Raw genomic sequence first — 13,047 nt, forward strand, 5'->3', positions numbered from 1 at the left:
TTATAATTTAAGACAGAGGAAATATTTATTAACAGACATATATGTATTAATGACATTTTAAGGATACACACATGTGCATGTATAGATATACATTTTCATAAATATAAAGAAACTATTACATTGGAATTAATCACCTGATAAATCCATTTGCTCCTCTGTGAAGGGACCTATATATTTGGATACCCTAAGTCACTCTTTTCTGGAAACCACATTTGGATTTGGCCGAAATTACCTTATTTTTCAAACGAGGCAATGCTGGTATAGTCACTGGAACTGAGATGAATAGAAGCTTATGAGGTCATAGTCTTTGTTCCCTGTCCCTCCAGATTCTAAGAATTTTTATCATTGTAGGATGTGTTCTAGAATATAGAATCATGTGATTATGAAAGATGCATATGTGTTGATTTGTTGTAACCTGGGTTCAGGCTTCTGCTGTATCATATTTGCTAAAGACACCAAAACTAGATAGAGCTAATTGATCCTGACTAAGGTACTGCATAATTAAGTTCCATGTAGTGAGAAAATGTGTAGATTTCTTGGCCAGTCCTTTTGCAGAGGGGCAGTGGCTTAAGAGTGGTATTCTAGGCTAGTGACAGTAGAATTAGGAACATCATCCTTGGCATCAGAAGGGGATTCGAGAATGTCTAGATGTGAGTAGCAAGGGGATCAAAGGCACTGTGTTCTCAGGTGGGAGAGAGTTGCCAGAGGAGTAAATGTTCTTATCCTCTTCAGGAAGGAGATGAATGTTGGGAAATTCTGTAAATAAGGTTAGTAGGCCAGATCCAGGTGACTTAGAGCAAAAATCTGGGTCTCACATTTTACAAAATTTGCTTTGTGAGGCCACTAGCCTATCCAATAAAAGAGCTCTTGTTTATCCAAAATTAAGTGTTGGAAGAGTTAGGACTTCCTACACTGCTTCTCAGTGATGCAAGCTCTTTTGTGAGGGACTGGGTCCTACCAAAGTTAGGTGGTTAAAATGTTAGCCTGGAATCTAGGATTCTGGAGCGCTGCTCCACAGCCAATCACTGAGAGGGGCATGAGGAAAAACCACTGAATAGGAAGAAAGCATCTCAATTCTCAGAGCATGGGGAGCTCATTTCTGAAAATGTACAGGGGACAGGTACTGCTTAGCCAGTTTCCCCTTATTTTTCAAGACTGGGAGCAAAAGTGAAAATAATCCAGAATCAGAACTATTATTTCCTCTCTCAACCTTGGAAAGAAAAAAAAAACAAACATTCTGCTAAGCTAATGATTAAAATAGACGAAAATATTCAAATTCCAATCATTTGGATATTATCCATCTCTTGTGCCTCCATCCATATCAGGTATGTTCAAAATGATTTGGATTTTTACCTGTTTTCTTCTCTATCTATAGTATGAACACTTCTAAAAAGTGTCCATACTCAAATAATTATGGTTTTCAGATATGGTGATTTTCAGAACTTCATTCTAAAATGGGCTGAAATTCAAATAAAAGCCATTACCCAGTTTTATCTTAGTGGCTATCTGCTTCTATATATTGGAGTTAATCAATGTGTGAAAATAGGGATACCCCACACTCTACTCAGATTTGGATTAAGCTTAATATTGAGGTTAAACATAGTTGTCTCTATTGAAAATTAAAACCGGTCAGGCGCGGAGGCTCACGCCTGTAATCCTAGCAATTTGGGAGGCTGAGACAGGTGGATCGCCTGAGGTTGGGAGTTTGAGACCAGCCTGACCAACGTGGAGAAACCCCGTCTCTAATAAAAATACAAAATTAACCAGCATGGTGGCACATGCCTGTAATCCCAGCTACTCAGGAGGCAGAGGCAGGAGAATCATTTGAACCCGGGAGGTGGGGGTTGCAGTGAGTTGAGATCGTGCCATTGCACTCCAGCCTGGGCAACAAGAGTGAAACTCCATCTCAAGAAAAAAAGAAAAAAGAAAAAAGAAAATTAAAACCTACGGGAGGACTGAGTATTAAATATTTCTAGCCACCTCACCCCTGCCATTTGGGGAAGGCTTAACTCGATTTCTGGATGTGAAATGTTGCTCCTCATTTAAAAGCAAGAAAGAAAATAAGTGATGAAAGGCAAAAACGTTTGTCTAAGGAGATAAAAACTATTTTGTGGGATTAAAATAAATAAGCATTATTAATATAAATGGTAATGAGAATATACAAATCAACAAAATGGTAACAAAACAGTAATTATTTCAAAAATGAATACCTTAACATAATTTAGATATAGAATGAGAAAATTAAGTATAAAAAGTTGAAAAATTATGAAAATACATAATAAATGTTGATACTATATTTCTAACTAATCTCATCCAACATAAAATGACAAGTGAAACAAACATGATAAAATGGGGGACAGAAGACAGCAGCTAAAATAGAGAAAGGACTTCAGAAATGTGAGAAGGATATGATCTTTTTTAAAAACTGAATAAACAACATAACAACTAAAATAATCATTTATTAAGCCAAAGTCTATTGATCTTTACTCTGTGTCAGAAACTGCTGTAAGTACTGAGGATTCTGGGGACCTGTCAGTGAACTAGACTGGCAGTTCTCAACCATTAAAGAGTCATTTTGTCAGGTGGTGGTGCTAAAGAGACAGATGTACATGGCAATCTTGGCAACATCTTAACACTGAGGGAATAAAAAGCTTTTTTTCTTTTAAATGTTCTGGTAAATTCATCTGGGAAGAAACATAACAACCAATATAACATAAAGGAGTTTGAGCTAAAAGATCCCAGATACATGTAAATAGCAAGGGGAAAAAATGTGGTCCAGCAATAGCTAGGGCCCCAAAAAAAGGCCAACATAATATTTAAAAAGTCATTACTACCTGGTGCAGGTGGTGGCGTGTGACCCTATGTGGACTTAAAATGCTATTGCATGCGTTTTTAATAATTAGAGGACGTATGAGACTGACTTAAGAGACCATAAAAGCAGGAAGGAAGTGAGAGAGTCAGTGTGTCCGCTGTCAGAGCCTAGGGGAAGGGGAGTAGTCAGGGAAAAGGAAGAGGCTGAAGAAAGGTGGACAAGGCTATTATAAAATCCAGCTGAACAAGAAGATGAACCCACAGTAGCACAAGGCCAGTAAACAAGGTGGAAAAGGATGCTAAATGGAATTTACATGATATCTTAAAAGCATAATGTAGCTGTGGTGGTTGTAGGGGACGTGTAGGAAACACTCTTGAAGTAACAGAGAGGCAAGCCCATTAAGTATAACTAATTTCTTTGGCAAGTTACAGAAAAGAAGAAGCAGAAGGGAATTTGAATGTGATGAGAATGCCTTTGTATGGATGACTTAGACAATTAGAAGTTAGAAGCAAATAATGATTGTTATTATTATGTTTTTGACTAAGGAAAAACTGCACTATGATGGGATATAAGTCACTGTCAACAATACCTAAAGTTTACAACTACTGCCATAGCTCTTTTTTTTTTTTTTTTTTTTTGAGACAGAGTCTGGCTCTGTTGCCCAGGCTGGAGTGCAGTGGCACAATCTCGGCTCACTATAAGCTCTGCCTCCCAGGTTCACACCATTATTCTGCCTCAGCCTCCCGAGTAGCTGGGACCACAGGCGCCCGTCACCACGCCTGGCTAATTTTTTTGTATTTTTTAGTAGAGACGGGGTTCACCGTGTTAGCCCGGATGGTCTTGATCTCCTGACCTCGTGATCCACCCACCTCGGCCCCCCAAAGTGCTGGGATTACAGGCGTGAGCCACTGTGCCCGGCCTGCCATAGTCTTATAAGTGGTGAAAGGTAGCACTTACTTTTTGACTATATCACCCTCCCTGATAGTTCCCTGACTGTCCCTTCCACCGAGAGTGGCAGGGACTGTTACTTGTATAATATTCACGTGAGCAGCCATGTGATGCCTCCTTGAATGGCCTTTTCTTTATTTCTGGAATGATCTGGGCATGAGCAAGGAAAGCCAAACACACTAAGAAACTGGCTTCTGACGTTCTCACTCACTCTAGCAGGCATGCCTGCTTACCTCTACCCTTAGGCTTGAAATGACTCACCTTGACAAATTGTAGGCCTGAGCAGAATAGCCCTAAAGAGTCCTTTGGTAAATCTTGTATTAGTTCTGTAAGGAACCACTGCAAGGGAGCTATCAGACAATTTCCCCTGTCCTGTTCCTAATTTGGGTCAAGTAGGTTTATATGTCTTTGCTTCTTGAGCCCCATCCATTTCCCATTACCACTGGCATTTATATAGTTCTTTTTGTAACAAATTTACCTGTCCATATGGATTTCTCTTCAAAATCACTAAAACTGAAAAGAACTCTCAGCAGGAATATAGCTCTACAACTTACCAGCTGTATGGCCTGGGTGAGTCCTTTAACTCCTCTGGAACTATGCCAGTATTTCCATCTGTAAAACACACAATGGTTTGACGAGGACATCATTTCCTGACAGGGGTTCAAGAACCGCTAGCTGTTCAAGTCTGCGTTCCAGGTCATTTGGGTCAACAAAATTGTAATATTTGTTTCCACTTGTTTTTAAGTAATAAATAATCATTTCTTTAAATATACCATAAAAACAAATACAATTGAGAGGCACCAACTGCACAGCAGTTGAATACATGCTGTGGTTAGTGGAGGTCAAATGAGATCGGGAGCACTTTATCAAACCTGTACATAGAAAGCCTCAACAGTTTTGATTATTATTCAGTATTAAGTTGTTCTTCATTTTGGTTGTACTGTGGTTTTTAATTGCATTTAATTATTTTTTAAAACAAGTGTAAGGTCAATCTGTGAGTTAAGGAAGAACAATACAAAAATGCTAACTGTGTAAAATTTACTTCAAAATATTTGGACTTTCATTTCACTAATCACCCTATGAAAGTGATGAAATATCACAATAATATGTCCCAGGAATACCAATCAAACAATTTTAAAAATAGAAAATATGATTTTTAATCCAGTTTATCTTTTTATTTATAGATAATAAAGTGTATCCAAGCCAAAATATGGGTTCAATTCCCCAAAAGAGAAGCATTATATCAAAAAATATAAACAGTTAACGTCATTGCCAAGTCTTTCAAAGCAGTGGTACTAATTTACAAAATAACCAGCAATGTAAAAGAGATGTTGTTTCACCAAATTCACACCAGCAATGTTTTAAATTAAACAAAATTTTTAAGAAGAAAAGTGAAAGAAGTTGATAATATAGTCCCACTTGTCTATTTTTGCATTTGTTTCCTGTGCTTTCAGTGTCATAAATCATTACCAAGACCAATGTCAAGAAGCTTTTCCCTTATTTTTTCTTCCAGTGGTTTTACAGTTTTAGGTCTTAGGTTTAAGTCTTTCATCCATGATGAGTTGATTTTTGTGTATTGCGTAAGATAAGGGTCCAATTCATTCTTGCGTATGTGGATATTCAGTTTTCTCCACATCATTTATTGAAGAGACCATCCTCTCTCCATTGTGCATTCTTGGCACTCTTCTCAAATATCAGTTGATTTCATATACGTGGGTTTATTTCCGGACTCTTTATTTTGTTACACTGGTCTGTGTGTCAGTTTTTAGGCCAGTATAACACTGTTTTAATTTTGTAGTTTTGTAATATATTTTGAAATCAGAAAATGTGATGTCTCCAGCATTGTTCTTTCTCAAATTGCTTTTCCCATTTAGGGTCTTTTGTGATTCCGTGTGAATTTTAGGATCCAGAAATCCCACTTGTGGGTTTATATCCGTAAGAAGTGAAATCAGGATCTTGAAGAGATGTGTGTATCCTATGTTCAACTGTAGCATTATTCACAATGGCCAAGATATGGAAACAACCTAAATGTCCATTCAGAGATTAATGAATAAAGAAAATGTTGTATATACATACAAGAGAATATTATTGTGGCTTAAAAATGTTGGAAATCCTGGCATGTGCAACAATATGGGAAAACCTGGAGGACATTATGCTAAGTGAAATAAGATAGTCACAGAAGGACAAACACTGCTAATTTCACTTATATGAGATCTAAAATAGCCTAACTCATAGAAACAGACAGCAGATAGCAGCGTCAGGGGCTTCAGGGAGAGAGCATGGGGAAAGATGGTTACTGGATATAAAGTTTCAGTTATACGAGGTTAGTAAGTACTAGAGATCTGCTGTACAACATAGTTCCTATAGTTAGCATGGTATTGTGCACTTAAAACATTTGGGAAAAGGGTAAATCTTATGTTAAGAGTTCTTATTACACAAAAAAGTACATGGTAAACACTATGTGCCCACTATCCAGAATTAATGTTAGCATTTTGCGCATTTGCTTTAAATTTAAAAAAAAGTTATTATGAATAAAGTTGAAGTACTATAGTTTACCTTTCCTTCTTGCAGGCAACCATTGAGCCTTTGATATACATAGTCTGTTTTTTTTTGTATGTATATACAGTTAGAATCCTTATACTTTTTGTGTATGGTGGTTTTTTGAATTTGTTAAAATGTAAGTAATTATATACAAATTCTGGAATATCCCCTTTTCAGTTAACATTTGTTTTTAAGAGCAATGATACTGATACTTAGATATCAATTTATTGCTTTTAATTTCTGCATACTATGATATTATATGACTATAGCACATTTTACATGCTTATTTCTCTTTAAGTGGTAAATTGCATTATTTCCAATTAATCTCAATTGCAAGTTATGCCACACGTTTCCTTCTGCTTATGTGCAGGAGCTATTCAAGCAATAATACCCAAAGGTAGAATTACTGTTTGTAGAGTAAATGTTTCTTCGTATTTTCTAGATAGAGCCAAATAGTTCTCTAATTGATTGTTCCAGTTTTCATACCCATCAGCAGTATCTGAGAGATCCTCATCTTAACATTCAGCATCAGAAAAATATTAAACTAATAGCTGTGAAATTTATCTTTTTGTTTTAATTTGCGTGTCCTTGATTTCTAGAGAGGTTGAGCATTTATTCATGTTTATTGGCCGTTAAGATTTCTCTTCTATGAATTGTTCCTGTTTATATCCTTTATTTTTCTTTCATGTTGTTTGTCTCTCTCTCTCTCTCTCTCTCTTTTTTTTCCTCCTGAGATAGCATCTTGCTCTGTTGCCCAAGCTGGAGTGCAGTGGCCTGATCATGACTCACTGTAGCCTTGACCTCCTGGGCCCGAGTGATCCTCCTATTTCAGCCTCCTGAGTAGGTGGGACCACACCGCAGGCATGCACCATCATGCCCAGCTAGTTTTTTTAAATGTTTTTATAGAGATGGAGGTCTCACTACATCTTTTGTAGGGATCTTACCCATGCTAGTCTCAAATTCCTGGGCTCAAGCAATCCTCCTGCCTTGGTTTCCCAAAGCACTGGGTTTACAGGTGTGAGCCAGTGTGCCAGACCAGTTGTCTTGTTTTACAGTGATTGTAGAATTTCTTTTTTTTTTTTTTTGGAGACAGAGTCTCACTCTGTCACTAGGCTAGAGTGCAGTGATGCGATCTTGCCTCACTGCAACCTCTGCCTCCTGGGTTCAAGCGATTCTCTTGCCTCAGCCTCCTGCGTAGCTGGGACTGTAGGCGCGCGCCACCATGCCTGCTTAATTTTTGTATTTTTAGTAGAGACGGGTTTCACCATATTGGCCAGGATGGTCTCGATCTCTTGACCTCGTGATCCGCCCGCCTCAGCCTCCGAAAGTACTGGGATTACAGGCATGAGCCACCACGCCTGGCCTGTAGAATTTCTTTATGTAGCCTGGATACTATTTCTCCTTATAATTCTGCCAGGTTTTGCTTTATATATTCTATGCTCTTTTCAGGTTCATATAAGTTTACAATTGATATATCTTCTTGGTGGTTGTTCCTTATATTGTTATAATTTTTCTTTCCTTTCCTTATTAATGCTTTTTCTTTTAACTACTGGTATGTCTGATATTATTACCCCACGGTTTTTTGTTTTTGTTTAACATTTTCTTAGTATATTCACTCTATTTCTTTTTTTTTTCAATTTTCTGCAACATGTTATTTTAAATGTGTGTACTTTAAGTAGTATATATTTTTAATTAGATGAGTTTTATACATTTGTTACATTTATTATAACTGAGGTATTTATATTTTCCATCTTTTAAATTTATTATGCTTCTCTTTGCTTTCTATACCCTTATTTTATGCTATTTAATTAATTGTTGAAATTTTTCTTTTTTCTCTTTTTTGTCTTTTTTTTTGTCCCTGCTGGTTTAAAAATGATTTACTTTTCATTTTCTAATGGTGACCTATCAGATTTTAACAAACAATCAGCTACGTGTTTTTAACAACATCTAAATGTAATCAGTAAATTTTTAGCTTCTTACTGAAAAAATGCAAAGATTTAGCATGCTCTAAAAGTACTCCCTGAAATCACCTCTTTCATGTTCTTTTCTATTATTGTCTATGATTTTAATTCCATCATTTATGTAAAAATAGAGATTTTTCTCCCCACAGGCAAAAGTTAGTTAATTTTATTTTCTAATATACTTCACTTATTTTATTACCAAGCTTTTCCCCCCAATAACTCCTTTCCCTCTGGATTTGCTTTTTTTTTTTGTCATCTTAGTGTTTGGAAATTTAGTTTAAATGCTCATCTTAAGTGGAATCTTCTTTCTTCCCATCACCCGACCCTCATTTGTCTGTGCATTTTGCCTAGAGCTCCCAGTCTATAACAAAGTCTTATTTATTTATGTATTTATTTTTTGTCTTGGGGCCTCTGAAGATACCACGGTTCTAGTCCTCAAACAAAGAAGCAGCTTGGCTGGTGTCCTGAACTGTGAGGGCTTTCTCTAAACCTCCTCCCTCCAGCCTCCCTCCCCCTGCCATCCCAAACACTCCAGTTTATAAGAGCTGTGACCCTAGCAATCAACATAGTTTTTCTTAGCCTCCTTTCTTGAGGAGGGAGTCTGGTTCCACTCTTAAATTTCATGTGGTAGGCCTGGCTTCTGTATCCTTCCAGGAGTGGAGTAAATTTGGTTCCCATTATCCAGAAAGTCTCAAATTTCTAGACTACTGTAGATCTAAATCTAAAGACCTACAGCTTTGTAGCTTCAATCATTTAAACGTATGTTTCAGTTTTATTTCTGTTCTACAGAAATGTTTATATTATTTTTAGCATGACTGGGTCTTATTAATTAAAAAAAACTACCATTGTCTTTTGCTTGGGTCAAGGCAGGGGACAAAAATTATAAATTTACAATATCATTTTGACTGAATTTCATTAAGTTGCTTTTATAAATACCTAGTAATATGATAGACCAAAGAAATACATGTTACTCATTGAATTTGCAGGACAGCTTGGCTAGGTATAAAATTGTTTGCTTATATTTTCTTTACTTAATTATCTTGTAAGTGATGCTTTGGAGAAATATTATGTTAGATTGTTTTTCCCTTTATGAATTATTTAATTTTTTTAACCTGGCAGCATGAAGTTTTCTTTTTTTTTTTTTTTGAAATCCACTGACACTCCTAGACTATGTCTCCATATCAAATTTTTGGTTACTTTTCCCTGGCATGCATAGTGTGTCCTGTAAGTATTTCGATTTAAATCTTCTTTTATTTCAGGAAAATTTTCTTGATTTATGACTTTCAATTCTTGTTGGCTTCTATTTTCTTCAGCTTCTTTCCTTAGGGTCTCCAACTATAAATTTGTTGGATTTTACTTGACTGTTTTATATGTAAATATAGATATAAATATATAGATATATAGGAATATGCTTTATTATCCTTAAGGCTTTATTTCAATTTTATTTTATTTGCTTTTCTTATTTTTATCTTCTATATTTTTTATAGTCCTGTAATCCTTCAACTTTGATTTTCACTTTTGTGACTAGTTTATTTTCTTCTTTTCTGAGTTTGCAGCTTTAATTTGATCTTCCTCTATTTTATTTGCATCTCTTTATTGAGTTTTTGCATTTGTACTTTTTACTCTTTTTTAATATATAAAGTTGTGTTTTTTGTTGTTGTTGTTTTAATTAATGGTAAAATATATGATCATAATTTTCATCTGTTCAATGGCAACATTTTCCATGTGTGCGTGATTCATATGTTGAAAAGTTTTGCTTTTTTCTATATTTTTCGTAGTGTTTTTATATTTGTGCCATAGGAATTTCATGTTTATTTCTCACTTTAAAATAAGTTGGATTTTCCTTGGCCAACTATGTCTAAGTGATAACAAAGGGACTGCTTCCCGTAGCTGTCACTCATCTATGGGATTCTCTGGGTAGCTCCACATCCTCGGCTTCTCTGAGCCAAATTAGATCCAAGAAGACTTGTACCACCACCTTGCTCTCTTTAGTTCCTGCACAGAATGCTGCAATAAAAGAAAATAGCTTTTACTATGCACTTCACTGTGAAGATGAGTTCTTCACCTTTAGAAAGTATATTTTTGTGGCATGTCTAAGATCTGCTGCCACTAGGTTTTCTCACCACTCTGTACTTTTACTAGTCCTTGCATTTCTTGCAGGGTCTGCTGGTTACATTATTCCAGTTTTGTGAAAATGGAATTTATGTTTTGTATTATTTTATTATTCTTGTCATTCTCCTTGTTGCTTATGCACAAATTTTCAGGAGGAAAAAGAGAAAGATGTCAACTTTTGCAGCCATGGTCAAACAAGAAGACTTCCTGTTATCTATTTTAATATGGAAATTATTATCTTATTGATATCACATAAGACAACATTTGTAGTTATAAAAATAGCTTTTGCATAACCACCTCCTACTTAATAAATTGAAGTCTCTGTCTTTTTCATATTATTTATATATCTACATGACTGATGTTTTGAACTTAGATGTAAAGGTTTACTATATCATTTATATCTTCCATTGTTGAGTTTTTTCCATTATTGCAGCATATGGCCATGATTTTGCATTTTATTACAAAAATAATAATTGTGCTATGTGTTATTTTGGTGAATGTTATTCATTCTTATTCGATACTGACAAGAACTGTCACTTATCTTGAACAAGCACTACGTTTTACATAAAATGCTTCTGTTACTGGCCTAGTTTCCCTTCCTTTAACAGCTGTTAGAAAATAACGATCCCATTTTTCATTCACTTAAGATAATTGAACACATCACAATGACATTTGCTTTTATTATAGCTTCAGTTTTTATTCAGATCGACTTTAATTAATTTCATTTTGTCATACCTTATTTAACATTGTAAGTCAAATTAAATTCTTTCTGCCAGAATTCTCTTCTTCTCAGGTTTTGAAAACTCCAAAATGTGATGCTCTTAGAAATTGATCAAAAACGGCAATAAACATAGCAAACATGTTGAATACAGAATCAAACTGACATCAATCCGTTATTAGATTTTCTTTGGATATGGTTATGCAAACAGTTTTAAATCCACTAACTAACTGTTCTCCATCCAGCTCATGTTTCTTCATCTTATCCCCAGGGTTGCAAGGACAGTTTCCATCAAAGACATTCTAGACATCATGTTCTTTGTTTATGAGTGTTCCTTTTGAAAAAATACCAAGCATAGTCTTTGCATGTAGAAATTACTTTTTTTTAAATTATGCTTTAAGTTCTGGGATATGTGTGCAGAACGTGCAGTTTTGTTACATAGGTATACATGTGCCATGGTGATTTGCTGCACCCATCAACTTGTCACCTACATTAGGTATTTCTCCTAATGTTATCCCTTCCCTAGCCCCCCACCCCATGACAGGCCCTGGTGTGTGAAGTTCCCCTCCCTGTGTCCATGTGTTCTCATTCAACTTAAATGTGGAATGACTAAAAGGACAAATGAATAGTAACATAAATTTCAAATTATAAATGTTATTCGTAACCCATACTAGATAATCTATTACTGTTTTCACTATTCACAAACTACCTGCTGATATTTTGTATCTGTTGGAAAAAAAAATGACAAAATTTATCTAAAGCCTCTTGATACCTCTTTCATTCTCTGTGTTGCTCAAAAATTACCAGCAGTATTCCTGTGATTAGAACTCTGTGTTTTTTAGCCTCTAGGAAGTAATTTGCCTTGGCCTAAACATCTGTCATTTTAATGTTTGCCATTTGTCTAGACTGTGAACATACCCCTCTTTCCTCCTTCTACTTATTTTTCTGGACCTTTGTTTCCTCTATACTTTTAGTACTTGCTTTTTTATTCATTCACTTATTTATTTGTGCAAGCTCAGTTAATTTCAGGCATTTGCTTTTCTAACTATTATCACCAGACTAATATTTTTCCTTATTATAGAGACCTTTGCCAATTTTTGTATATACTCTTTTCATATCTGAGCTAGTGAGAGAGATTGCTGTTCACCACAGCGATTTCATTCAATAGCTTAGTCTTTTCTTTCTCAGGGAGACATTGAATGCATGGTAAGAATTTTATGTGCTAAAGTCTACCTTCCTCTTACAGATTCAGGCTACTGAATCATTGCTGTCTTTAAACTATTTTATAAAGTCTTATTTCCCCTATTTTTGTCAATCTATTTGTAATAACTAGTTTTGTTTTTCTTCATTAACATAAACCTATGACAATGTAATTTATATGCAAGGTATTTTATTTTATTTTAGATTCAGGTGGTACATATGCATGTTTGTTACATGGATATTGTATAATGCTGGGGTTTGGGCTTCTATTGAACCCATCAGCCAAATAGTGATTGTAGTACTGATAGATGGTTTTTCAACCTTTGCCCCTCTCGCTCCCTCCTTCCTCCCTTTTGGTGTCCCCAGTGTCTATTGTATCCATCTTTATGTCCACATATATCATTGTTTAACTCTCACAAATATGCAGTATTTGATTTTATGTTTCTGTATTAATTCACTTAGGATAATGGCCTCCAGCTGTACCAATGTTGTTGCAAAGGAGACGATTTCATTCTTTTTATGGCTGTGTAGTATTCCATGGTGTATATATACTACATTTTCTTTATAAGTGTAATTGGGAAAATTTTAGATAAAAATACTTTCTTAGTTATAGTTAAAAATAAGGATATTAGATTTACATTTTCAACGAATAACTATTGTTAAATTTGTTTTGCTATGTACTCACTGTAGAGGTTACAATAGTTATATGTTTGTTCTATGAATTCTTTTGTATTACCAGTTCACTTCCATGCAAA

At 35.3% G+C, this 13,047-nt stretch overlaps 1 protein-coding gene across 7 annotated transcripts in view; it reads left to right on the forward strand.

Annotated features, from left to right (window-relative positions):
• The first annotated feature begins 370 nt into the window (after positions 1-370).
• The window catches only part of ASB15 (ankyrin repeat and SOCS box containing 15), a 72,234-nt gene continuing 59,557 nt past the window's right edge, over positions 371-13,047 (forward strand). For 2 of the 7 annotated variants that reach the window (XM_054496717.1, XM_054496716.1), the window contains exon 1: positions 393-490. The gene's annotated coding sequence lies outside the window, so the exon portion shown is untranslated. Of the gene's footprint in view, positions 1,326-13,047 lie in introns of all 7 variants that reach the window. The other 5 variants (XM_054496721.1, XM_054496718.1, XM_054496715.1 and 2 more) reach the window with 5 other exon arrangements.

This window comes from Pongo pygmaeus, chromosome 6, assembly GCF_028885625.2.
Source record: "Pongo pygmaeus isolate AG05252 chromosome 6, NHGRI_mPonPyg2-v2.0_pri, whole genome shotgun sequence".
Classification (NCBI taxonomy): domain Eukaryota; kingdom Metazoa; phylum Chordata; class Mammalia; order Primates; family Hominidae; genus Pongo; species Pongo pygmaeus.